Raw genomic sequence first — 24,995 nt, forward strand, 5'->3', positions numbered from 1 at the left:
TTCCCAACAGGGTGGGCACCACATTTTCCCTCTGAGCACCTCAGCACCACTGCTTTCCAAACACAGCCTCAAGGAGACACCAAGGGAGGGACAAACCATATTTAATAAATTTTCAAGGAACAGGAACATCAGCTCTATACCACTGAGAGCTCTATATCTCTGTGGGCTCGAGTGCTATATAATCACAGAAGTCACTCACGCACACCACAGGTGTACCACGAGGCTCCATTAATTGCTCTCTGTGAAGTGCTGCCTTGTCCCTCTCATTGTTGTGGTAGCTTACTAAGCAGCCAATTAATAAAATATTCTATCTCTCCATTTCTTGAAGGATATTTGTTCCACCAGATATTCATATTTCACTCATTCAAAAAATGAAAAAGATAATTCACAAGAGTTAATGGTACAGTATATGTTAACTGATTGGTTGCTCTGCATGAGAAGATCATTATTAGATTGCTATATGAGAGTGGTGAGGTGCTGGAAAAGCTGCCCAGAGAGGCTGTGGATGCCCCATACCTGGAGGTGTTCAAGGACAGGTTGGATGGGGCCCTGGGCAGCCTGGTCTGGTATTGGATATGGAGGTTGGTAGCCCTGACTGCATCACGGGGTTTGGAGCTTCATGATCCTTGAAGTCCCTTCCAACCCAAGTCATTCTATGATTCTATTTGCTGAGAACACAATTCATAAGTGGCTTTTCAGGGACATCATTACTTGCAATGCTTCAGCACACTTCTGTTTTTGCTATTTTATCCATGTGGCTCTCATAAAGTCTTAAGTGAAAGCTGGTTACCTGCCATTGACTGCCCCCTGCATTCATGGAAGGAAGGAGGAACACGTCTCTCTTCTGAGAAGTTCTCATTTGTGGCTGAAATTCCCCTCTTAACTGAGTCATGCTGCTTCTGCTAAGGAAGTCTAGCTGAAACCTTGAGATAAATTTGCCCCTATGTAAAGTTTTATTCCAATCATATCGTCCATTTTCTTTCTTATTCCATTATAATTTTAAGTTATATATACAAACTGTTCATTATAAACACAGACTCTGGAAATACTGCACACCCAGAAGATGTCACAGTCATTTCTTCTACAGCTTTTCTTTTTGTAGGTGACATTCATATTGCAGAATAATTTAGACAGTAATTTAATCACAGGGTTTAGAGGTCCAGCAAATGTTACATTTACATAATGTCAGTCTTTCAGCAGATAATTTGGTCCTTTGCATGTGTTAAAAGACGACACGGCTTGTTAAGATCTTGTTAGTATGCTTAACCCAACAGATGAATGGCTGGTTTGTTAATCTGCCATATATTTCTAATTTTCCTAAGAATGATTAGAAAATTCTATTTAGAGTAAATTCATGAGCTCTTTCATTCCATCAGAGTGACAAATCAAAAAGATTACTAAATCTTAAGGTCTAGAAATCTCCATAAAATGGTCACAGGTCTTTGCTACACAGCACACAGCAAAACGTCCCTTACATAAATATTACAATAGTTATTATTTTACTTATGCTTACATTAAGTACATTTGACCTAAAGCATTAAAGTGTGCCACAAACCTTATCTTTTTTTTTTTTTTTTTTTTTTTTTTTTAGTATTTTCATAAGGAAGTATGGTTATTCCATTGTTTGAAAATCTTTTTTTTTTCCTTGTTTTCCATGTCAAATGCTGCTAAGGAAATAAAGGAAAAATAATTTAGTTTTAGTACAGTAATCCTACTGCCCTGCATACACAACAGTGAAACAAAAGCTGGTAATTTGTTATTATTCAAAGAGAAATAGCATGTCTGTACAAGTGATTTCCAAAAGTACTACTGTGTGTTCAAACTCAGAAGAGCAATAACCTGGTCAGTCAAACTGCATCTCAGGAGCCCCAACAGCAAATATCTGTAGCTAGAACTGCTTGGCTTTTTTTTTGTTCTTTTATTCCTTTTTGTTTTCAAGTTGCCCATCATATCCTTGCTACTTACAAGACCAGAATTTGCAGTAGAAAAACTGCTGTGTTACTCAGCCAGCCCATGCCAGTGGAGGATATTACTGTTTTTCACTGACTCTCTTGTCTGGCTTTAAATGTGCTATAGCTGATCACAGAAAAATCAATAAGCCAAAAATACACCTGCGGCTGATAGCATGTTTGGTCATTTACTTGTATCTTGGAGCAATTTCACCACTCTTTAAAACAGAAATGTGTTTACCTAGAGGACAAATTCATACACCTTGCTATCGGTGAAGTATATAACAGTCATCCAGAGCAAGGGATTGAAAGGAACTGCAGAACTGAGTAGAACAGTGCAAAAAGGGATTCCCTCCATATTCTCCTTAATCCACTCAGCTGCCCATTGTTGCTACTCCTACCTTTACTCTGCAGAGAAACACTCGCTTTCTCTCTTGGCATAAGATTTTGAAATGACCATATTGCATTTAATAAACAACTTTATTTCTTCTTTTCATACACTTATGGAAGTACCATACAAATATAGAGGAAGTGGCAGTATCACCTCCTTGCAACATTTTGGAGATACAACTCTAGCCCTTACTAAATGATGGATAACAGACCTGATCTGAGTTGGGATGCAATGGATAGTCTGAGGGAGGGGAGAGAGGGTACAGCTGTTTTCCAACACAAATTATGAGAATAGTGCTCAAAATTCCACAAGTCACTATTTTGCAATGTTTCACTTAAGAAATATTTAACAGAGCAACTGAATGGATTTTTCAATTCACTGTTTTTAAAAGTAAATCCAAACACCATTCCTGTTATGGTCAATTTGGGCTCAAAACCTCAAGGAAAGTAAGGAAACCCTGTCCCTTCAAGGCATAAGAAAATTGAGCATCATCTTAAACAAAATTGGAATCGGCTTTATTTTCAGGAATAGGGTGAAGACAAAGATTTTAAACCATCAGAGTTAACTAACAGATTTAATTACCGCTGTGGTTAAAAAAAAGGATTATTTTTTATTAACACCTAAACATTGCAAGTTGCAAATTTAGAATTAAGGCATAGCATCAACGAACAATACAAAAATGCACTGATAAACTTGTCATCCAAGTGATACAGTTCTAGGCTCATGACACATCCTTTGCTCATTCCTTAGTCTAGTTTGAATTACAGCACTAACCTCAGATGATCCAATACCCTGTATTTCCTTACTTAGTTCCTAAATCCTTATACAGTTTAAGGAAATAGGCTAAAATGAAAGGACAGATTTTCTTCAGTCAGACGGTGCCAACAAGTTGACCCCTTTGTCCAACAGACTGGCAAAGAAATTATGACTTGTAGGTCTGTACAAGGAACAAGTTGAAGATGTATATAATGTTAAAGTAGTCCAAAAGTAAAGGTGTATCACAGTCAAATCTTATCTGCTTAATGGAGTCATAAGAAAAAACTGGTTTACAAGAATAAAACCAAACCAGACCCTGATACAAGGAAAGCAGAGAAAAGCCATAGTACTTACTCCAAAATGATCTCACTGACATTTCTTTACTCATGAACAAGAATCAGAAAAGAGAACCAGTTCTACAAGGAACGTATGCCACTTCTATTTAATATTAAAGCTATTATAAGCATATCAGTGGCTCCTTTAATTCTTGTATTTCATACCTATATCACCATAAAATCTATTCCTGAAATCCATATTCTCATCCAATCACTGGCGAATACATGCCTTCCCTGAAGAAAGATAAAAGTTGTGATTTTACTGCAAATGAAATAAGAACCAATTCAGAAACCCTTAATGTTTCTGAGCCAACATGTCTTGGGGAATTGCTCGAGTTTCAAATATCTTTTTAAGATGGGCAGCAGCAAATACATCCTTCACTGACAGCCATCAATGAGCTTAATTCAAAATACAAGTCTGAATCAGGATGAAAGCATACAGGAAATACACTTACAAATTAGAGAAGAAAATAAAATCTCAAAGGGTTAGACTTCATGATGATATATAGTGAATTGGGACACATGGAATGCTCCAACTTATATCTTAACCCTTGTGAAGCCACAGAAGATTAAGATGTGACTTTCATGCAATATACACATATTCCTTACTGCATGCGGACACCTCACAATGTAGCATGCTAGGAAGTATTTTACCAGTCTTATTTTTCAAATGCACTTCATCCAGCACTGGGAATGATGAGCTCCTTTGGTTTCTATTACCAGTGTCAGGCCTAGGATGGGTGACAGCAATCCCCCAGTACCAGGTGAAGCATGTGTCACTTGCCTGCTTTTCCTGGGAGACCCTTGATTACAAATAACAAGCAACTGGCACCAAAGTAAACCTTGGATAATCTTTGATAGCATTGCTCACTTTCCTCTTGCTGTAAGAGTTATGCAGTTCAGAACAAAGCAAAGCCTTTAAGATATGAATGCTCCTCACACACAGATTACACATTTAATTTCCTACTTACTGGAGTCTCCAAACTCAGCAGTAAAGGGAGAATGCAAAATCACCAAAATAATTGGAGAGAACTAAGGCTAGACAGTAGAGTAGTGGCAGAAACCTCAGGAGAGATCACACAGATGTTTCCTGATGTTAAGCATAAACTACCTGCAGCCTCAACTAGTAAACAACTAATTGATTGGCCAAATTACTTCCTCATGCAAAAGGAAAACACTTAAGCTACTCAGGATGCAAACATCTCACCTGCTTCCACAGCCACACACAACCCCGAGATGGTGAAGTCTCAAAGATGTCAGCCTCAAATGAGCAAGGAGACAAAAAAGATCTGACATTTAATTAGGCCACAACTTTATTAATCTATTTCTTAAGGGAAGCACCGGAGATAACTTGCATGTTGTAAACCATGATTCATTTTTTAATCATTTCTGTCTGGTAAAGAGCTGTGTCAGTGTTTCCTTCTGTCCTATTCCACACAGCCAAATTCCACTGAGTAATATCAAAGGTATGTGGGCGAGAGAATATCTTTACTGGTATTAACCTCACGTTGTACTCCACTTTTTTATTATTGTTTTTTAAGGACAACCTCAATTCCACAGGGAAAAGTCCTTGCCCAGGCAACACACAGTTATGACACTTTAGTTTACCTACTTCTCCTGGATCACAGATGAGCATGGAAATAATTAGCAGTTCGTGCTGAAGAATTTCCCCATCGGAAAAGTTGACATTAATACCTTTAACTTCACATCAAATACAATCCATTCAGAGGGCAATTATCCATTTGCATCGCCCTTGTTGCCTTCTGGGCTTGTCACCACCTGAAGGGAGGTGTTCCAGTAAATCCCCAAAAATCCACCACATGCATCCTCTTGTCAAATCCCAGGAGAATTGAGTTTATGTGGTGAATAAATGCTTTATGGAGACTTTTCTGGCGGGCATTAACCCATCCAGCCTTGTGCTGGCCATTCAAGAATTGTTTTGCCATTGAGGAACAGCTGCTCATTTCCAGGGAAATTGCCTGTCCTCTTGAAGACCCAGCACACAGTAGATCCAAACATTTGCTCTCACTGTAATTTTTTTTAATATGATTCTACAGCCCAAGACATATTCAGATAAAGGTATGTCAGGCAACTGTTATGGTATTTACAACCTTTGGGCCAAATACTCTGCAGGCATTACTCCACAGACTTCAGAGTTACACCACAAGAGAATACATTAATTGTCTGGCCAAGAGCATTAAAGAAAAGTTCTTGTTATTGTTGTTGGAAACCAAATGACAAGCAATTCATTACTGCACTGTAATTCAGTGTAATTTATTGGTTGATTTGCTGTGAGGGATTTTAGTTACATACTAATACACATACTATAAAAAGAATGCAAATTCAGTAATGCAAGACCAAATGAATGAGAAGTAACATTTTCTCACAGTTTGCAAGAAATTAACCTTTAACTTTTTTCCTGTGCTTTGGGAACAGCACTTGGCCAAAAGCTCTTACAGTAATAAAGCAGTGACCCACAGCAAAGAATAAATGTCAGAGTGAAATGATAACAGCAAGCCTACTTACCAGAAAGTGGTAATTTATAAGATTTTAATTTGAGATTATCGTGGGGGGTCAGCCTTATCAACTAATTCAGAATGTAGGTCACAATTATAGCCCTTGAAGTGTAGTTCTCCTCTGAAATGTGACTGTAGAAATGGCATATTTATTATTTCTAAATGATTTCTTTATCAGATATATGGAGTTTACAAGTAAAATGGTAATGGAACAGGTTTGCTTTTCACTTTCTCCAAATTTTACACTTCTGTAGCTCACTAATTTCAGTAGTTATTTCTGATACATTACCCTAAAAGGGAAATCAGACCCCCTACTTCTCACTTTCCTATTTCAAGTTCTGCAGAGCCAAATTACATCCTAGTTACTCTCTGCATCACCAAAAGCTTTCAACAAATTAGCACATATCTAAGCCAGCTGGAATTTAAAAAACCACTTCTCTTGACAATAAGGATAAAAAAAATGCAACCCACCTTTTACTTGAGGCAAATTCCTTGGATAGTACCAATCAGCACCTCCCCATCAATGTACCAGCACCACACTACTTCTCTCTGAACCTCTCTATGGTCTTTGTTAATTCCTCAGGCTTAACGATAGGAGGAGAAAGGGCATTTTACATGTTTCACCCTGCTTCAGTCAGTGACTGTGAAGTGCTAATAAGGCACTAATTCCAGTCTGGAGCAGATCACTACAAGTAACTGGAATCCCACATTTGTTTCACCCTCAACCATGCTTTAAATAAGAGGGCCAAGAAGGAAAGACCTACCAAGCAGGTTTCTTCCCTTATGTCATAACATTATGCTCCTGTGGGCTCCCACTTCCAGGTGGATGGACGTTACACAGTGTAATTGCTCATTACTCCCAGCTGCTCAGCCTATTTTCAGGGATGCATTTGGGCCAGCTCTCAGCTGATTTACAGAGAAACAAAATTAATTCCAATGGAGCAACAAAATGAAATCAAAGATGTTTGCTCCACCTGTGCCCATGTAGATGTACAGAGACAGGGATGTTGTTTATGTGCAAGAGGGACCTCGTCTGTCAATAAGATGCAGCAAGTTCATTCAATACTGCTGATGCCAGGAAGTCCCATCCAGACTGTTATATCTTGAGATCTTGTATCTATTGTTGTTTCTTTTTTCTCTAAACTACAAGGAAAGAGGCTAAAAGAGCCCTTATTCCTCTTTTTGTTGGAACAAACTGCAAACAGGGAATAAAGTCATTCAGAACAACAGGCTTATTTCCCTTTCCATCACATAACCTAGAACCAGAGTGTGAGTAGAACAGATCTGGACACAGTGCAACTGAGAAGATGACATATCTGCCTTCAAAACAGGGTCATGTTCTGATGTTTTCACATCCCCAATTTTACTTAATAATTTTATCCAGTAACTATAAACATTTCCTCAGTAATTCCATCTTCTGACATTCCTCCTCTACCACAACTTTCTTTAAGCTGTTATATGAACTTACAAAACCTCATTTTGACATGCAAATAGACAATCAAAGCAGACTGTAATCTGTATTTGTCTGTCCTAAAAATTGCCGTGGACTAAGAAAACCACTAATGCACAGATTTTATGGGGTTACTGAACTTTACTATACCAAAAAGTACAGATCTGCCAGTACTTCAAAATACTTGCAATTGATCTCATCTTGTCCAAGAAATATTCCCAAGAGAGGGAATAACTGAGCAATTACATAGACTGAAGAGCTGATGGCATTGTCTGGTGGTGACAACTGAACAAAAGACCGCATAATGTTAAATATAATACCTTTCATTACAAAAAGGGAGGGGGTGGGTGTCAAGAAATTATTTGTTGCAGACAATTTGTTGCTCAATGGCCTGAAGCAATACCAAGGGCTGTTAGATCTGATATGACAGTCCTTAACTGCAGTAACAATCTACACGTTGGGATTAATGCTATCATCAAATTCAAGCAACGGCTTATAACTCCAAATATTGGCAGAAGTAACCAATTTTCTGTCTCTTGGAAGGCAAAATACCTTACATTAAATAAACCGTAATTCAAAGGCAAGGGGAAAAAAATCATGCCCTCCAAATGAATAGGTTTCACATATTATAGTATGTGTGTTTGAAAATATATAATTACATGTCAGGAAGCAGACCAAGAAGTAACGCACTGAAAACACCTTTCTGCTCTTTTCTCCCAGGTTGAGTCAGAGTTCAGACAACCTTTTAAGGCTGATGCAGATGGCTTAGCAGACACAGAACACTAAGCCTGCCTTTGGGAGGTAAACGCCTGGCAGGACGTGCTTGATGACAAACGCACATGAAATAATTGGAGGTCTTCCAGAGTGAGCAGATATTCTGTCTAATAACCTACCAACATAAACAGTGTGAAATACCCAGCCTCTTTAGTGGTGTCTATCTCATCAAAGCTTCAATGGACAGCAGTCCAAATCCCTTGAAAAACTAACTATGAAAATCGGAATGTGGACAGAGTATCAAAATGAGCCTAAATTCAGTCCTAATAGATACTGCTTATTATTCAAAGCTTTTAAGAAACTCCAGTGGGGTGCCAATTCCCACAGTAGCAAGCTATCTCATTAAATTTTTAACATCCAACTTCTGGTCCAGACTGGAAAAAACTCAAAATAGTTTCTCTCTCCGAGTCATCTACCACACTGGAGTTTCCAGATGGCTCTGGAAAGGCTGCAAGTTCAGGAGCAGCAAGAGCTTGATTCCTATTAGAACGGATTACTTTTTCTTACAAAGGATCAAAAAGGTTTAATTAATATTAGAACGATCTTATAAGTTCTCCCACACAATAAGAATGCTGAAATGAAAGCACAATATGTTTCAATTAGGACACTGGAATATTTTATATCCTTGCTTACACTAGAGAGCAGAAACGGAGTCAGCAGCTGTTGCACCATTTGGTGTTATCTCTACTCCCTCCTTGGTCAGGGTTTGCAATGATCTGTTCGTGATTGGGGCATCTACATAGTGCTGAGAAAAGCAAAACAAAACAAAACAAAAATGTACTCTTACTTTTACTTTTGCTACTGTAATTTGAAAAAGAAAAAGACGAACATAAAAAACAGATATTTTAAGCAGAAAACTTTCAGAAAATATAGAGGCCTTTTGACATTTCAATGATTTGTGTATCATCATCTCACTGCTTTCTTCTTATTAAGAGGCTACATTACTCTTGCAAACCAGCAATGAGTGTGGAAGTATTTATTATCATCCATATTTCCAGTACAGATCATCAAAATTTGGTGAGAATTGTCTGTGTGCAGAGAGGGCGAAAGCAAAATGTAATTACTACTGTTGGATCTATTTATTTCAGAAGCTGGATACAAGTCATTGCCATGACATTTTCATTTTCCTGGATACACAACTGTATTGTAATCTCATTTACACTGGTGTAACGGCATGAGGATCAGCGAGCTTTCCCTCAATTTACATTGAAGTTAGTAACAGCAGGAATCAGGCCTGTAACTCTTAATCACTAATTCTCGTTCACCTCTTGCATGCAACAGTAGCTGTCAAAAAGCTTTTGGAAAACTGTCAATCTCTGGTAAAAGATAAAATCTTGATTAATAAAAATAATTTAAAGCTGAGTTTGTTCTATTGGAAAGAGAGGTCATTGGCACTATGGTGTCAAGAAGCCAATATGTTTCAAACACATGGTATTCTTAGGGGAAATCAAAGCAAAGTCTGCACAAAGCCTCCTGCCAAGTGAGCTAACAACTCCATTTAACAAAACACAATCATCCCAATACTTGGAAGAAGTCCTCCCTTAACAAACAAAAAACAAAGAAAAATGAAGACCAAAGTAAAATTATTTATGTGATCAAAATCAGAAGCAAAGGAGGAAATGGTGCACTTTTAACAGGGGCAGATGGGGACGAAGGAGGGGGAGTTTGACTAATGGAAATGATCGGCAATGAAAATTCAGTTCTCCAATCTTCTGTTCAGTCATTCCACAATTTACATAGAGGCTGGTTAACAGACTTGAGTCTACAGACCTGTTCAACCTGAGAGAGTCAAAAGAAAGACTCTGTAGAAGTTCAAATGGCTGTACTCAGCCTGATTGCTCCTTTATTTGCATCCATCCTGTGTGTGGGTGCTCTCTGATACCAGCTGTTTGGGTAACACTATTATCGCTTTGAGAGCATCCAGTGACTCAGTGCAAGAATCACAATTATGAGGTTACTTCATCTGTACATGCACAACTGCCAGACACCACTGGGCTTGGCAACCTTCTCATTTTGAAAATCTTTCACCTCCAAAAAACCCAAATCCAACTACTGTTAGAGGGCACTCCCATATAGGATAAACATACATTTATGGATGCTAAATATCCCTTCCACCACTGATCAGAGCTTCAATGGATGCAATGTGATTCAAGTCACTGGGTCACCCTCAGCTACCTCCAGCGAAGCTGGGAGAACATATCCCTTAATTCTGAGGCTGAAAGCTGAAATGCCTTTGCATCAAATTTCCCTTATTCAAGTTTCTACGTGATACACCAAAGAAGCAAAAGAAGCCAAGACACGCTTCCATGAGTATGAGTACATGTATATGTAGCAGATAAACTAACTAGCTACATCACAATATGCACTGGAGATGAAACCAAAGCAAATGCCAGCATGATATATTGTGTCAGTAACATCAAAGGAGAAGGGGAGGGGAAGCGAGTGTGAAAATCAAATACAGTGCTTGGGAAAGAAAGCTAATTTTGAGTTTGATGTGCACGAGTGACACTCATTAAAAATTGACGAGTGCATGTTGGAGGATGCCACCTGGGATTATGCAACTGCTAATTAACATTTAACACCATTTTCTAACCTTATAAAATATTCTTAGCCTGCTGAAGGCTTCTTCATAACAAGCACACTAGAAAAAAAAAAAACAACGCCCAGCACCTAGCAACAACAAATCGAATGGGAAAACTATAAACTTTATAAAGCAACATAGGATTCGTGAGGGGCTTGCTTAAAGGGGCACAGCAAAGCCAAGTACAGCCTATTAACAACTGAAAATGTGTGTCTCTGACTCTGTTCTTCCCCACCTGGGCATACAGGAGCAAAGCGCTGCATGGTGCTCACAGATACCTTTGGGTGAGCTCCCAGCAGCCGTGCCTCCCAGCTACAGTCTCCCTTGAGATTTGGCTTGAGCAACATGATAGCTGGTGTTCTTACCCCAAAACCTGTCCCTTGGATTCACAACACTACCTGGTTTCTGGTCCTGGTGGGGATGTGGATTCCACAGCACCAACATTTGTTCTTGCTATAGGTTCACATGGCTTAGGGGTCCCAAACCAGTAAATTTTTTGAACTGGGGTAGGTTACAGTGGAAAAGAGAATAACTAAGAAGAGCAGAGGAAAGCAAGAGTAAGAAGTTGACGGAAAGTAGATAAGATGGCCACAAAACCTGGGCCTGGTGGGATGGATCATGGTAGCAGGATGTTAGGGAAGCATCTGCTGATTCAGCACCAAGTGTAAGGAGTCTAGGAACTTCCACTCCAGAGAATTTTAAACAATGAAGCCCAACGCAAGAAAAAAGCTTATAGATTACATGTGGTTTGGGCTATTTATACTGTGTGTTTACATTGCACGTTTCGTAGTTTCAACAAAGAAAAGAGGCCAGATGGAAAACCCAAACAGACTTGCTTTTACACTGCACAACGTGCGGGTGTCTCAGAGGGTCTCCCTGCAGGAAGGGCAATCTGATTCTCTGCAGCCTGAGACTTTTGTACAAACCCAGGAGCCTCCGGGCTTTAATGTGCCTCCAAAGGAAAGTGGTTCTGTAAAAGATAAACATCATTTGCTGTATGTGTACACAGTAACTTTATGAAAAAAGATAGCCCCATGATAGATGTGGACCCAACTACAGAGCATTGACATATGTAAAGAGATTTTAATTAATGCATTGGTATTCGTACAGCATGCCCCAGAGGATTCTTGTGACTTTCTTCATGTGCTTGCAGGTGAACGTGCTAATTACATGGTTAAATGCTTTCCACTTAGGCAGCACAAAATTTCTCCCTCTTTTCACTGGGAAAAGATGATGGCGTTAGCCCTTACCAGCAATTCTTCACCAAAACAAAAATCTTTTAAAATGGAGTCATATTTCCAGCACTTTCAGATGTGTTATTGTTACCTATGGTCCATAAGTTTCACAGATAACAATAGCTGTTAACATAATGTAATTTTAATATATCCATACCCAAAGTTTATGATGTATTATCTCACAGTCAACAATAATCGACATCTCCTCTGGCATTTCCATCATAGAGCAGTATGCAGAGCAGGACACTACTGCACACCCAAACCTAAAGGGCTTCCGTGTGCAAAAACTGAAGGGCAGATCTGCTCTCTTAATAGCAGTTGAAAGAGGCATCACCATACCAAACTCAAATGAAGAATGTCAAACGTGTTCGCTTGGTAAATAGAAACACATTCCTTTTATTGGGCCCAATTCAAAGAGCCACCTACTGTATAATCAAAAATGGTTTCCCAAGCTAAACCAGAGCATGTGTTCAGAACCAGTGCCATGTGCCAGGACCAGCATCCATATTCACATCTGAGTACCGCTGCACTCAGCTTTGGGTTAACAGATCATATATATTGCACTGCCTTCATCCCTGTGAACTGCAAAATCCATATTGAGATAACGTGAAAGGTAGAGAATGAACTTAGTTTTTTCTATGTTTTGAAAGGATTGTCTTTTACCATTACCATTGTTTCAAAAAGTTAAAGAAGCATTTCTGAAATGGCCCCTGTTTAAAATGTAAAAATATACTTTCACATAAAGAGATACTTATTTTGCAGAAAGCCCAGAGAGATAAAGCGCTCTGATTGCCGTGAACTGTCAACTTCATAGGAGAAAAAAAGATCAAACACAGACTTTAAAATCTGCCCAAAGCCTCTAACCCTTAAGCTAAGAAAAGAAAAACAGTAAATCAGCTTTAAAAATATACTACGGAAAACCGTATATTCCTAGAAGACATGTATCTGAAAATTATTACACCACAATATGAAGAAAAAAAATAAAGACTCTATCTTATATGCCAGAAGGAAATTGAGCAATTAAAAAAAGAGACAGGCTTGAAAAGCCTATTCCAAGAATGGGGGAGTAGGTTATTTTCATTGCCGGTATGCAAATTAGGAAGGATAAAGATAAATGGCATACATAGATGAGAATTTTATTCTTTTTTTAAAGGAAAAAAAAAAAATCTTTTTGCCAGAGCCTTCCAATACATGAATTTTCTGTTTATATAAAAGTACCATTCTGAAGTTTTTCTTATTTCTAAGCATTTTAGATTAAAAAGACGCTGATGGTGACTTTTGGGGCATACTCAGAGCAGGTGGCCTGTTTTAAGATTATTGTTAACAACTGGTCATATAAAAGAGGCTTGTGTTTGTCTACACTTCCTTTATCCATATGCTTCTGTGTACCTGGAGGGAAACCAAAATCAAAGCACGAGACTTCAAATGCTCTTTATGTAGCAAAGTGCTGATTACTCAGTCCAGCCCATTTGCCAGGTGTTTTGAAGAACACCAAATCTGAGATGTATTAGAATAACTGAAAGCAGAACCTATACAGACAAACATGATCAGATTCACTACCAGGAGAAATAGTACCGTGGATTTGCGGTATTTCTCCTCAATGGCACTGGACAAGCTGCTCTGGCTCTCGTTGTTTCCTGACGACTTTACCTTGGTTCACCTGCAATTCATAAGAGCAGCATTCTTTGGAAATTTCCATTCTAATATGACAAATGGAAATTTGGGTATGTTCCCAGTTGTGGTGAATGAAAACTCAATAGGTTTGTCCAGCATGCTTAAGCAATGAAGAGGTTTATGTAGGGAAGATAAAAAGAACTTACAGTCATTGCTGTATTTCTTGTTATATTTGAAGGAATGCGTATAAAGCCAGAATTCAAAAAAAGGAAACATAATAGGAATCTTCTACTCTTTGAGAAAAAGTAGGGACAGCACAAAAAATGTGATTCCCTTCTGCCTCCAAAACTAGAGTTACAGTAAAATAAAAAAGGATGAATTTATAAGCAATAGGCTAGACACAGTTGTGAAACAAAATTCCTCTTTTTTTTTTTTTCACAAAGATGCTAAAGTCAATGAATTCGAGGTGCTTCGTATTTACCTTCTGCAGCAGGGATACATTTCATTTTGTTTTTAGTTGCCATGCTACAAAACCTCTCTCTGATTTATGACCAGTGCAAGAACCAGAGAGGTGAGAGCTTAAATCCTCTCTGCTTCCACCCTTCACCAACAAAAAGTGAGCTTGACGTTTGTGAACGCAGAGATAACCACCACTGACGATACCCACACAGCCCCTGAAACCAAGTATGGGTCGCCTGCCAGTTATCCTACAAGGTCTTACCCACCCTTGATTTCTGGAGCCATGGGGCAGCTCTGGTGGAATGCTGCTCCTTACAGCACTTAACACATGAGGATGGTGACTATTGTCAGACAGATGTCTGTCTGCACCAACTCCGTACAGGTTGATTATAAAACAAAGGGGTTTTGGCCAAGAAACACACATGCCTGGTCTAATGACTTATATTTCCTGCACAGTGTTTCTCTTACATCATTCGTACCGTCTCCACTGCACTTTACTGGGACTAATAAACATTCCACACTTACTCTGCAATGTATTTTCTCCCTGCAAGACAGCCTATTTTCTATTAGCATCTAAACTGCACACTTGCCAGTCAGGCTAACCTCATCAATCTTGTCCAAGGCAGAGGTGCTCGTACCCACTTACAATATTTCTAGGATTGCACTTTTAAGATATTCACCCATTTATTAAGCAGAAATGTTGAAGATTTCATCTCTAGGCTTTAAAAATAGGACATATTAGTGGAAAGAAAAAGGATCACTTGAGCTATTTTTAAGCTCATGCTTGATTTTTTTTTTTAACCCAGAGGAATCCATTTTTATGCTTCCCAAAAGAATATATTACCATTTCAGCCATGCTTTGAATTAAGAAAGCAGAATGAAGGAATTAAGATTTAAAATATAATAATAATAATAACTATTGGAACCATGCCTTGAATTTCTGTGTTTATATTCTCTCTTAATAATGACTTGCAACTCGACCCCTGAGGAGCAGAATAAATTAAGTGTGCACCACATTAATGCAGCTCCCTGTGCTGGGGCTGACAAGTATTCCTGCCAGGCCCTGCACCCCTACGCCTGCAGAGCTGGGCTCCCACCGCCTGCTGCCAGAATGCATGGCTACAAGGAGCTTGGAGCTGAAAGAAGAGAAGGAGTGATGCTGCCCCTGCGATCAGAGCAAGACCTGGTTTGGTATCCTGGGCTGGGAAATCACTGCGTCAGAAGGGCGAGATCTCTTCTGTTCTGCTGTGACTTCCTGGGACAAAAAGTGCATCCTAGTTACTGATGGGCATGGGATTTGTCTGACCCTTCTGAATTCACCTCTGCAGAAATGAGTTCTGTTGTTTTGTATTGTTAGAAAGGACTTGCTCATTTTAAGGAAGAAGCACTGCTCCCTTTATTTTGCACAGTGAGGAGAGACAGGCAGAGAAGGATGACGAGCGTCACTGAAGACTGCATGGGAAGACAATCAAAATAATAAAAATCCATTGCTTTCAAATTTCACCTCAGCTATTTTAGATCCAGCTTCTACATTCCTCTGGAGGATTTGTGAATGAGGAATTCCCAATATGTGACCTATGTGTGAATTAACACGAGATACCATTTAACAGAAGGAAACCTGAAATCTGAAAGATTAGATCTCAACGTGCAAAAATATTTGCCATTTCAGAAACTCTGCTGTTTAGTAGCTCTGCTTCCTAGCAAAGGTTTTCCAGATGATCCTTCACAAATTGAACATCGCTCATAACATAACAAAAGCTTGAGCTATTAGGAAGGGAAAAGGCATCCACATTATTTCATTCTGAAGAGTGGCTGTTGTACAGCAATTACTTTGCATAAAATCTTTCATAATGAATTAAGAACACAGTGCAGCAGCCAGTCTGACATAACAGGCAATCCACCATGGAAACGATTCATAAATTAAATCATCCCCAATGTAGGCCTTCGCATATCACTGTATAATAGCTCCTAAGGAGTCATTATAGCTATTCTGTCAATAATGCATAAACTTCATGACCCTTTTAGCTCCAGACACTCCTCTGATCCAAACCACAGCAGCCCTCCACTCCTTTCCCCACTTATGATTGCCATGCGCTGATTCCTTGCCCCAGTCGGCAACACTGTCGTTGATCTCCAGCAATACACGCTAGCCTTAATTTTTACAAAGAAATCCAGACCCAAAATATGCACTTCCATGGCTGAAAGAGAAGAGAAAGAAGGAATGAGGATGAGACACAAAGACCTGTACGGGCTCTGCCCATCATTTGAGGGATACACACATGCACAGCTGGGCAACTATTGGTTTTCTTAATTCTCAGTTTTTCTGCTTTCACATCATGACTCCGCATACAATTGCTCTGATAGGGATTGACAAAGCCAGAAGAGGAAGGCCCATTACGCATGGCCTGTGGGATGTGGTGGCTTTCTGAAGCGCTTCTCCATAGCCCCATACGCCCGAGGCTGAGGCAAGGAGCTGTGTGCTGAGTGCCAAACACCGCCATGATGGAACCAGAGGAAGGCACCTCTCACTTAGCACCAAGGAAAGGCATTTTCAAGAGTAGTGATTCCTGTCAAGAATTAAGGGAAACTGTAATATCAAATCTGAAGTATATTGGTTATGGAGTAAAATAACTGAATGTGGAATTCTAAGTCTGATGCCTCATACATATATCTAAATCTTTGTCTCCTTTTGCTAGAAGAAATATTATGGTCAAATTCAGAAATTAGTATATTACTACCGAGGAAGATCATAGCTGCTTTCACATGCATTAATTTAAGAACTGCTTCACAGAAGAAATCTCTTTTCTTTCTTTGAAGAACTCAAATATGTTAGAAACCTGTTCTGTTATGTATAACTCATCTTGAATGTCGGTACGAATCACAGAATCATAGAATATATCATATCATAGAATCATATCATGTATCATAGAATGGCCTGGTCCTCCCTGGAGCCTTCTCTTCTCCAAGCTAAACAATCCCAGTTCCCTCAACCTTTCCTCATAGGAAAGGTGCTCCAGCCCTCTGATCATCTTAGTGGCCCTCCTCTGGACCTGCTCCAAGAGCTCCATGTCCTTCCTGAATCACCAAGGTTGGAAAAGACCTACAAGATCATCCAGTCCAACCATCAAGAAACCTACAGGTCACATTCCAGATGCCACCAACTTTTGTTGAGAATCAAGTTTTATAAAAAGTAAACAAACAAATAAATAAACAATTTGTGTATAAATATATACATATCTGTTTATGTCCCTTTCTTAGTACAGTGTGCATAAAAGACAACTTGCACTTCTGATAAAATCCCCGTTCCAAAATACTGAACAGTTTGGAAGCCAATTTAAAATAAACTGAAGATAAAATGTTGAGTTTATGTCTGGACACTTTTTACTATGTATCATAACATAAAGCAAGGCAATCTGCAGCAGTGTACATCCAGCAAAATGGCCTAAAATACAACATGCCTCATTACCGTAGCTTTTGCAATTTCACTGCTATTCATCTTACACCATGAAGAGTTCACGTGCAGATCAGTCACATCAATTACTGCTTTATGCCATGTGGCTCTGACATCGCCTTAAAGAGAGCTCTGTGCATCTACCTGCAAAGGTTGGCGAGGCGCACTTGTGACTTAAACACTGGCATTTAGTTTTCACACTCAACAAGAAAACCTGTCATTGTGAAAATGTGCAACCAGCCAAACAATCTCGCATACACTTCAATTATAGGTCAACAGTTTACAGTTCTAAAAACTGAGTGAACCCAATTTTTCAGCTGTAAATATTAATGATAGTTTACTGGAATCCTCAAGGAGAAAACAGAAACAGAATGAAAGGAGGAACTCATACATTGTAAGAAACCACCCATACTTGGTTTCTTTCCAGTGCTATTCTTTAGTGCAGTTCAGATATTTCTCTTTGAGGGATTTTATGCATGGTAAGCAGTAACAGCATCCAGGAATACTTTCATTCCACCAGCCTTCTGGATCTGCTGGGATAAATCACCACTCATAATAGCAGCACCAAATACTTCATGTCATTTTAAACCTCTGGATGCCTAAGCCCATCCTTTACCTCACTAGTAATTACTTTTTTAGCAAAAAAAGAAATATTACCTGCTTGACAGTTTAAGCCAGAACTGACACATTAATCTTTCTCTCCAGGTAGTGTCTCTGATTCACTCTGTCTTAACAACCAAGCGTTGGCTTGGGGAAACACTGACCAGCGGGGCACCCTGACACCATTTCAGTTTAATACTGGGGAAGTTCAAAGTGCCTGGTGACATTGTTTCAGTCCTTAAGTGTGTAGATATAATACAAATCTTTTTTTTTTCCTTCCTTTTTTTACTCCTCTGCATGAAGATTCAAATAAGTTCATTTTCATCAGTGTTCTGATTCTATGTCTGAATGCCACGAGCCTTGAATTCTACCACAGCAACCCCAGTGTCATGCCGCAGGAAATGGGCATGAGCAGAAGGTCCTAAAGGACAGATGACAGATTTCGTCCAAATTTTTGGGCAATCCATCCTTTCACTATGAAGTGCAACTCAGGCCTTTTTCCTCTAAACACATCCAGAATTTGTAAGAGATAGATCTGGTAGACTCTGGGGGTGGCAGAACGTGTTGGGTAGAGGGTTCTATTTTTCCAGGTTTGTGGCTGTTTTTATTTAACATAAAAATATACAAGTATGGAATGTGACCCATATTTATAAACTCAGAGCTCTATGATCTCGACTGCTCTCTGGTCAGCCCTGAGAGAGGTGCAATTACCTTCGGCACCTGCCACTGAGCATCAGTTTGCATTGCAAGCACTCAAGTGACCATCACGTGTCCTGGTACAGGACTGAACATGAAGCTACAGACCCTGTTATCCCTTGGGTGAAGATATTCTTTCTATCACTTTCTGTACCTCAGTCTGTGCACCCATGCACTGATTTGTACGAGGAAGAATAGCTTCATACAATCAATACAATTTAAAGCATTGTTTGGTGAAAAATTATGTCTGCAATTCAGCTCTGTGTTGAATTGAGTCTCCTGCAAACCTGGATCAAAAAGGTACTTACATATCTGAAATATAAGATAAACAATTGTGCTGAAATGTAACCACTTGACATACAGAAACTACTTGGGTTACTTAAAAGAATAACATAAGAATTTGCTGAAAATAAGAATTTTCTTTTCACAGAATTTACTGTGTACTCAAAGGCAAGGCAAGCCTTGCTTCATCACTTTATTGTGTATTGTTTCTTATTCAGTCTAGAATAGAAATGCAATCTACTGGCTTCACGTCTTTACTTCTTAAGTATTGACTTTTTTATACCCTTACCTAGCCTAGTTCCATTTATTAGGAGCGTATAAAAATGACTGCCTCCTATAACTCTTCTTCTAAAAATGCCTCCAGCCTGAAGGCTTCATAAAGTTATAAGCAAAGATTTATATGTCATAAATTATTGAAAACAAAAAAGATCTTAAATAAGTTCTATCTTCAAAAAAGTGGTAATATATTTCAGATAACAAAGACTTTTCTAGTGAGAAGGAAGATAAAAGTGTATTTAACAGGTATTCTGCTACCATAAACCAGAACACAGCATTTGCATATTCAAATATATTACAGAAAAGTATGCTAAATCAAATCCTACATTATGAAATTCCTTGCAATTGTAAATTGGAATTCCAAGTAAAATAATAAATAAAAAAATATAGACTTATAGCTGCACAATCTAGTGGTGAACCAGAACAAATGCGTATTACTGCTGAAAGAATGAGAGGAAATGCCAGAACTGAAGTTTCCTGCTTTTATAGCATACACCTCTCTCACATATCCACTTCTTGCTTTTCCCATAGGAGTCCTAACTCCACACCCCATCACTCAGTTCATGAAATGGGTACAGCTTTCTTACAGAGAAGCTACCAAGTGAAGTAAATCGTAGTTTTAGTGCATGCCTTCCTGCTTTATTTTTTACCTCAAGTCAAAAATTAAAATATAATCAGAATTCTTACAAAAAATTATTTGAAACACCAGTCAGTACCGTACCTGAGCACTACATAAGTGTTCATTCTGAAAGATTTTAAACACATTTTCTCTAGATTTCACAGGGAAATCTGACCACAGTAACATGTAGAATTGTTCATGACCCTTTGCTGTACATTTTCTTCATTTTGTGGCCTTTCTCTTTTCATCTACTCCCGAAAAGCAGAGGAGAGGGGGAGATATTCCTGCCCTTAAAGCAGGCCCAGCTCCAGAGCCAGCCCAAGGTGATGCTGCATCCTTAGGGTAGCAGAGATTTCCTTCCAGCTCTGTGCCAGCCCAATGTAACCCACGCTTACATCTCAGTACATTTACCATCTCAACTCTAGAACACTGTGCGAGAGTATTTTGTAAACATTCTTCCTGGACAAAACTTGGCCAAATGCATGCATAATTTGGTCATAATTTTCCATATACTAACGCATGAATAGATCACAAAGCTACGCTGCTTAGATTCATTAGCCTGGAAAATAACTCAAGAGAGTCAAACTCCAACTATGGTCCTTAGAAACTACTATCACATGCTTCTTAGTGCCTTAAATCTTTTTATTTAGAAGTATAATAAAACCATTCTCACTCTACTGGTTGTCAACTTTGGCTGACTAGGCAGTTTAGAATCAAATTCAACTGCTTTTCAATACTTTACTTTTGTATCCTAAGTCATAGTGCCTGCAAAGTACATAAGGCTGCTCAGATGGAATTTATACCCGTGCTACATAAACAACACCTCAAGCACAGAAGCCAAAACAAGAATAGCACTTCCCCAAGAACAGGAACTAAACAACATTGGAACAATTAATACAAAAACCTGATGGGCAGTTTCCTCTCAATTGCAAAGTCTTAAAAATCGCACTATGATTTTATTCTATAAGGCTTAAATCCAGAATACAGACAGAAAAACGTCTAAAAATTTGCTTTCACTTCCATTACACGGGAGGAAGATAATGGTACAAGATGAGGGCTATAGGGAGGAAGACAATGGTATAAGACAAGGGCTATAAGATGATTATATCAGTTGGATAATTGCGCATTCCTCTTTCACTATTTACTTAAAAGCAATCAATTAACACAGTCAACTTACTGCTAAAGAGCAAGCTGCCACTTCTGTACCTGGGAGAAGTAGGTTCCCTAATGCCAGATGAGAATAAGCCCTAAGGCTTGAATCTCAACCAGCCCACAGGTGTGAAACTTGCTGTGAAAGCTTTGCACCTCTCTCTGCAAAGTTCTCAGAGAATCATAATACACAGAAACGTTTTACAAATTCAATTTAAATAACTTGCTACCTATTTATAAACACTAAAAGGTGCCTACCAGCAACTCAGATTAAATAGAAACCAGAAGGCACTGCTGCTCAGGGGTTAACAAGGGCTGTGAGTGATGCTTATCCACCTGGAACAGATTTCCACCTCTTGGGTTACCTGACCTCACTAATTCAAATGAGGAGACAGAAGTTTGATATTGAGTAGGACATCAGTTTCAACAGCATAACAAACACATGAGGGTACATTCACATGGCTCCTAGGAGTACAACAGAAGAACCAGCCTGTAGTTCAGGGCTTGGTTTTCCTTTCTGGCCTTGAGTACTGCTGACTGCACATAAAAATCACAGCGCATCAGATTTGAATTTTCAAATAAAGAATATTTTTTAAGTAATAGTAAGAAAGTAGGGTTTTCACAATACCATTAATTTTTGAACACTGAAATGCTGTTTTTCTTTATAAAAATGGTGCTCTAAGAGATATCCAGGAGATCCCCAGATTCCCAGGAAATCTCTAGATTTCCCATGCTTGGTTTATGGGCTTCCTTCCACTCTTTTCCATCAGTCCGGCAATTGCATCTTGAATCTAACCTTGATGATTTCTTTTCCCCCTTGCTGAATATATTACTGGTCACAAAGATCCTTCCCTAATGAGTATGGTGGATTTGCTTAGCCCTGAGAAAAGCCCAACTCCCATTTCCAGGAGTTTGCTGACTACAGAGCTACCAGGAGCAGGCAGAATCTATTTTAGTTTCTTCCATTAGCAGGTTGGACTATGAATACATGCAGAAAGTAGAGCTGCAAGTAAGAAGGTATCATCATTATGTGCTTATTTTCAGAATAGTGCCAGGCCTTTATATCTTCATAATCAAGATTTACCATTTAAAAGCTGCCCCAAGCTATTGCCAATGTATAGTGGATACTCACGCTGAGCAATAATGGCTTGTACTGTGATAAAAGATTTACTCTCAATATAAGTATGCTTACTGAAACAGCTTTTCTTAAATCTTTATTTATGAGATGCATCAGACTAATAAATGAGAGGAAATTTCTCTGTGTATCAGACATTTCACTTTGTTTCATTTCCTGGCAAGATTAAAGAACGCCACTGACACAAAGATCATACTCAAGGCCTACATATTTAAAAAAAACAACAAAATATTTTCAGATAAAAAAAAAAAAGCACTAGGAAGAAAAGTAGCTTTATAGAAATATCACTATATGCCCAAATTCCATTTTAAATTGCACAAATATAGGTCAGATTTCCAAAGGAACAGAGTCCAATTGATGGACCTTCCGGAGATATTTACCCAACATAAGTGTTTCATAACAGCCCCCTCCCCTTTGATATTCACACAGGAGTGCATTGGGTTGTTTTGAAATTAATAAATAATACAGACACTAGCAACGCAGTATTGATTTTCTGCTGGGTTTGTCTATCTCCTCAGAATTTTAAGAGCTCTTTAAACAGATATATCCATTATGTGCTGGAAAGAATCTTAAAACTCCCCAGTAAGGCTGCCGCTGATGACATATTGACGGTATCTCAGATTGAAATAATTTTGGACACTGTTTATGCCATCCGCAGATACAGAGCCTGAAGGACCCAGCTGAAGGGCAAAGCGAAGGGCAATGCCTCCAGCACTCTCAGAAAACAGCAATGCTACAGTGCTGCTGCTCCAACCCCTGGTCATCAGTTAGTGCAAACAGAAGCCATTCCCGTTATCAGCCATATAAATACAATTATTAAAGCATCAGACTTTTTCCATTCAAAAGAGTGCCCTAAGGACTGAGATTTTAACTCTGCTGCTATAGAACTGAGCAGTTCTTATCTCCATTTGTTAATACAAACGGAATACCTTCTCTAATTCCCAGAGCAGCTCCCAGTTCCTTTGCAAAGCTTTCCAAAGCTTTCCTGGTCCCTGAGCTCCTTTTCTGGTGGGGCACAACTTAATGCCTTAAATCTTGAAGTTTTCAGATTTTCCATTTGAAATGTAGGACGCCAAAACATTGTCACCTCGCTAACAAAATGGAATGACGTGGCTTCACTCCCATTTACCAACCCCCTGCAAGACAAGGTAATTTTTCTATGTTTTGTTGAACTAGTTTAATTGAAGAGTGTATAAGAGTTTTGGCTAAGCTTTGGCAGGAGTCTGAAACAAGAACATGTTCATGAGCAATCTAAAATGTTCATTCTTGTCCCACTCCTATTTTCTGCTTCTTTGCTTGAGTAGAAATGTTTTCCTCATTATGGTCTTGATTAAGAAGTTTGATGTGCTGACCTTGAATATCAAATTAAGCTCCATGCTGCAAGCAAAGCATCCTATCTTCTCTAGTGGCTTATAAACTCATTAGACACTTCAGACATTGTTTTAAAATTTGCTGACACTAAATCCATTTAATATGGAACAGAAGTGCTACGATTGATGGGAAGTGAATTTGCAGTTAAGAGAAACACGCGATCTCTGGGTAATTTCCACCAGGAATCCCTTCCATCGCGTTTTTGCCTTGTTTTAGAACAAATCCCTATTAAATACCAGGCCGTTAATCATCTTTTCATTTTCCAGTCAAATGATCAATACCAGGGAGCAGACAGCAGTCTGACAGCTGCTGCAAGCCCTTGCCAGCACGGGAAGGCAGAGATTGCTCGGTGCCCGATGGCTCGAGACAGTTGCATTGCTCACCATGCAGAAGTTCAAAAGGAATAATTTCAGTGTAAAAGTTCACTTGCTGGTCTATAGTGAAAGTAATTTATTTCAGATGCCACTTCTTTCTTTTTCTTTTTTTTTCTTTCTTTTTTTTTTTTTTTTTTTGAAGCTGCCGTATCAGAATTTTAAATCTTTTTGCCATATATACTCCCCGAGGGCACACGAAGTGAATCAAGGCTCTTTTTTGCTTTCATGAATTCTAGACTTTGACAAGAGTTCACAGAGAAAAAAAATAACTTCTGAGCATCTGTCAAGCCCCGTGTGCCTGCTCTTTGCTTAACACGCTTTGTTTTCATTTTGGCAGGATATGTTTTGTTTGCATTTAAAATGGGGCATTTGATATCAAATACAAGTCATTAGCTAAAAAACAACTCCACCACCACCACCGCGAATCTCCGCCAGTGCACAGGAGAGGAGTCATGAAAGAAAATTAATTCAGTCGTTTGTAAAGACACTTCAAGGGAATGTCAGGATGTACAGTCTGCACACAACAGGAAGGAGGGATGGGGAGGGGGAAGGCATAGGGCAAAATTTATTGCTGGAGTGAAATTCTCATCAGAGTAATTTATCTGATATAGGGAAAAGTACATGTCGCATACCCTCGCACTGGTAAGGTTTAACTAAGCAGATATACTGCAGAGAAAGGGTCAATATGAGGACACAGAGGCATCTAAATTCCCTATCAGCCTTCCCTCAACACTCAGCTGGAATTATCCTCTCTTTCTGCCCATGGCGTGTGACCCAGCAGCCTTGAGCCGTGTGGCACCATGGGGCTGCTGTGCCCACAGGGACATCTCCTCTCTACCACTGATTGCTGTGCTGAGCCCTCTGCAGGGGTTGCTTGGCTTCTCCTCTATTGTTTGGGAAGTCTGCTGTCAGCCCACAGGATGCTTGTGAGAAGAGAATCCCATATCAGGTTGGTAGACAGAATACTTAACCCAAAGGTAAC

At 39.1% G+C, this 24,995-nt stretch overlaps 1 protein-coding gene and 1 non-coding gene across 2 annotated transcripts in view; both read right to left on the reverse strand.

Moving 5' to 3' along the window:
- The window catches only part of LOC424998 (multiple EGF-like-domains 6-like), a 163,006-nt gene that overhangs the window by 84,758 nt on the left and 53,253 nt on the right, over positions 1 to 24,995 (reverse strand). The gene's annotated exons all lie outside the window — the stretch shown is intronic.
- Positions 14,249 to 14,361, reverse strand: MIR551B (microRNA 551b). The gene has a single exon (NR_035013.1). It is a non-coding gene; the product is annotated as a microRNA 551b (primary transcript).

This window comes from Gallus gallus, chromosome 9 (genome assembly GCF_016699485.2).
Source record: "Gallus gallus isolate bGalGal1 chromosome 9, bGalGal1.mat.broiler.GRCg7b, whole genome shotgun sequence".
Taxonomy (NCBI): domain Eukaryota; kingdom Metazoa; phylum Chordata; class Aves; order Galliformes; family Phasianidae; genus Gallus; species Gallus gallus.